The sequence below is a fragment of the Armigeres subalbatus genome, chromosome 2 (genome assembly GCF_024139115.2).
Source record: "Armigeres subalbatus isolate Guangzhou_Male chromosome 2, GZ_Asu_2, whole genome shotgun sequence".
NCBI lineage: Eukaryota > Metazoa > Arthropoda > Insecta > Diptera > Culicidae > Armigeres > Armigeres subalbatus.
The window spans coordinates 351,557,233-351,561,313 of NC_085140.1; positions in this window are offsets into that span (position 1 = coordinate 351,557,233).

Here is a 4,081-nt window from a genome sequence, read left to right on the forward strand (position 1 = left end):
GGTTTTGTTTTGAGCGGGAAAATGCTGCCTATCTTTTAACACGGCGGCTATCTTGACGTTTACCTTCACAGTCGAGCCTGCGAGTGTAAGACCGCCGCAGTATTCTAGAAAAAGATTAGCACGACAATAGTATACTTGATAATTGTGTTGCAGTCAAATGAGCAAACAGCAACATGGTGTGCGAAACAGAGAGCGAGTAGGTACAATGCTAGAAGCACAGACAAACAGACGTAACAGCTAGAACAATTTGTTCTAAAATCCATCGACCAGCTATTTTACCACCACCTAACGTGCATGTTGTACGAAACAAAGTTTAGTACGACAATGTCAACAGAAGGCGCTAGTGTTAGGTGTCAAATACAAGGGTATACGATGCGCGCGCCCCTGGATGTGAAACTCGCAAGCAGTAGAATTTAAAACGACCGTTGAGCTCATGGTCGATGGGAATTTCCTCAGTGTTACGTCTGTTTGTCTGTGCTAGAAGAATGTAAACTTCCACAGCAACCTCGTATAGCTCTCCAACTGCTTCAGCGTGCGTTAATTTCGATATGGTGCACCGTCATGGTCCCGCCGGATACAGTTCAACGAGCTATATCAAATTTATTATACATTTCCACAATAATATGCCTACCACACTTCTGCTACAACATTTGATTTTCAGTTTGCATTCGATTAAACATAATCGATTAAGTTTGCAAAAAAAACATCAAGCATCCCTATTTTTTTTTCATGATGACATTTTGAAGTGTGTGTAAAACGATCGTCATATTTTGGGTAGTTCGATTTACGTGTGTATCGATCCTTTTGGACGCGAGTTGGCGCCACATGTGGTGTCGCCAAAATTTCGTGAGAGTGAATCATATTGTTAATATAGTATATTTGGTACCATCTATGGTGGGGTGCAGATGGCGGACGGTTCGTGGAGGAGGCGAATGAACCACGAGTTGCAGGAGCTGCTGGGGTAACCATCCATCGTTCACACTGTGGAAATTGGACGACTGCGGTGGGCCGGGCACGTATCCAGAATGTCAGGCAGTAACCCGGTGAAAATGGTTCTCGACAACGATTCGACGGGCACAAGAAGGCGAGGTGCGCAGCGGGCATGGTGGATCGATCAGGTGGAAGATGACTTGCGGACCCTCAGTAGACTGCGTGGTTGGGGACGTGTAGACAAGGACCGAGCCGAATGGAGAAGACTCATATATACCGCACAGGCCACTTCGGCCTTAGCGTGAATAAATGACAATAATAGTAGGGGAAACTGGACACACATGATCCCCACTTTTTGTTAAGGATATTTCTCGATGTAACATGCACATATTTGCACGCTTCTTTATGGACTTGTTAAAGAATTTAATAAGCTGTCCAAAAACGTCATTGGAAGCAATTATTTGTTCATGAAACTTACCAAAAAATCGATTTTGCCGAAAGATAGAAAATTTGGCATTTTCAAAACTTGCGGGAGACTTGATCCCCATATAGGGGGAATTTGATCCCTTTATGAGCTGAACATTTTTAGGTTCTCCTAAGTCTAATGAAAGGTTGAATTGGTCTAGCCTCAAATCCTAACAATTCTTCATAGTCTGTCGTAATATCAATCGTGCGAAAATTAAAAATCACCCCGGGGGTGACAATGGGTCTGGGGGTGAGAATGGGTCATCGTTCTCACCGGCAGTCTAGAGGTAGTAGAGCAAAATTGTTCAAAAAAGTCTCTTATATTTTGGTCTTCTTGTCCTCAGATGCATTCAATCTATTCTACAAGCATTCTAAGTAGCTGAAACAGTGACCCATTCTCACCCCTGTTTGACTCATTGCCTCTCCCAACGACGGTACATCGAGATCGCCAGACTACTATCAATACCACAACTGTGATCATACAAGGATGATGACTTCATACATCAATATGGTACTGTCACGCATCATCATTTTTGTAGTGCGTGTTATTATTACACAAATGCAATTTCTCTGAAACGACTGACCAAAAGATGTTGAATGAGCCTATTATTAAAAATTCTTTAAGAAGATTTACAGATAAATGGTGATTGTAAACAAACTTCTCCTAGTTCAAACGAAAAAAAAAATCAATACCAGATCGAACAATACTGATTTTAAGCCCTGTGTGTCGAGTATTTTCAAAGCTTAATTTACACTCTTTTTCATTGAAAATAATGGTAAAATGAATTTAATAAAACTAATCAAAGCTAAGTATGTTGATGTTCAACTACACTTTTTTCTGGTTAATGAAATAAGCCTATTAAGAAATTCAAATTGCGCGTGTATTGTCTGATTGACAAAATTAAATGTATTTATACTTTTCAACTGGAAAATAATTTTAACAGATTAATTAGTCACCTGTCATAAGACGAGTTTATACAATCCCATTGAATTCCACCACTTAATTGTATCTTGCCAGTGTTGTAAAATGTCATTTGCATTTTTTTTTCATAATTTTCCCAGAACTTTTTTCAGTAGTTTGCTATCAACTATCAAGTACGGCAAGCTTATAGCGCTTAAATGTGGCTACAACTTTGTCTAACAAGACATTGCTGTAAATATGTAATCTGGGGAGTGGGAGGCAAAATGTCATTCAAATGACATTATGTCAAATGACACGTGACATTTTGGAGAGATTTCACTGTCTAGCCTCAGATGTTATATTTAGAGCAATGTACCTTTGGACAAAAATGTAGCACTACTCAAGCATTATGCGTGCATCTAAAATTTTTAAGTAAATTTGGCTTCCGAAGAAAGTTATGAACAAATTAGTCAAATGGCATGCAGATGACATTTTACAAGCCTGAATCTTGACAGATACGTATTTCGACCTCAAAAGTAAAGCCGTCTTCAGTGTCTCGTACTTGACTCGACTTGAAGAGAATGATCGCAGCTTACGCTATTTATACTATGCGTAGGTATAATAATTTATCTAGGTACTTAACTTACTACGGTGCTTATTTATACTCGCTTGATGCGCTTAATGCTTAGCGAGTAGAAATAAGCACCGTAGGAAGTTAAGTACCTAGATAAATTGTTATACCTACGCATAGTATAAATAGCGTAAGCTGCGTTCATTTTCTTCAAGTCGAGTCAAGTACGAGACACTGAAGACGGCCTTACTTTTGAGGTCGAAATACGTATCTGTCAAGATACAATTAAGTGGTGGAATTCAATGGGATTGTATAAACTCGTCTTATGACAGGTGAAAACATTCCACTAAAAAGCTCAGAATAATTTTCTTATCAGATTAATTAGTTACATACAATACAATAGTATGCGACGGTATACAACAAACGCCTTAATATATGCAATATCGGGATCAAGTGTGTCCAAACTGTGGGGGATCAAGTGTGTCCATGTTGAGTATTTATCTTGTTTTGTTTTTGTATTCAATGGAAAATAAGCAATAGTGAATTGAATGAATTTATTCAATTCTACAATAATTAAACTTTGTCCAGTAAAAATTTGGTACGTTTTGGTTGGACATATTCAAAGTTATCAAACTTTTCTCCTTTGAAGAAAAAAAGGATTGAGATAAATAATAAAACCTCTCTAAAACTCATGTACATAAAGTAACTAATTTCAAATGTTACACAGATTCAATATTCTATCTAACGGATTCGTTTGAACATATCACTGGTATAAAAATGTGATTAGTTTACGAGAAAACAGGGGGGATCACGTGTCCCCGGGGATCATGTGTGTCCAGTTTCCCCTATGTCGTCCAACCCGAATAAACTCGCTTGATAATAAAACAAATCAACTGTCTAAGACGAGTTTAGTATTTTCCATTTAACTTGTACTTTCCATATACAACTAATTACCTAGGTAGTCAAATAAGATTAAATTAGGTACCCGCGTAGTGTAGTGTAAATAGCGTAAGCTGCGATTGTTTTCTTCAAATCGTGTCAATTACGAGACACTGAACACGGCCTAACAGTTGAGGTCGTAATACGTATCTGCAAAGATAACAACACGTTTTGGAATTAAATGGAAAGTACTAAATTCGTCTTAGATAGTTGAATACATTCCATTACAAGAGCTTAAATAATTTTTGTAATAAAATAAGATGAATTAGAAGATT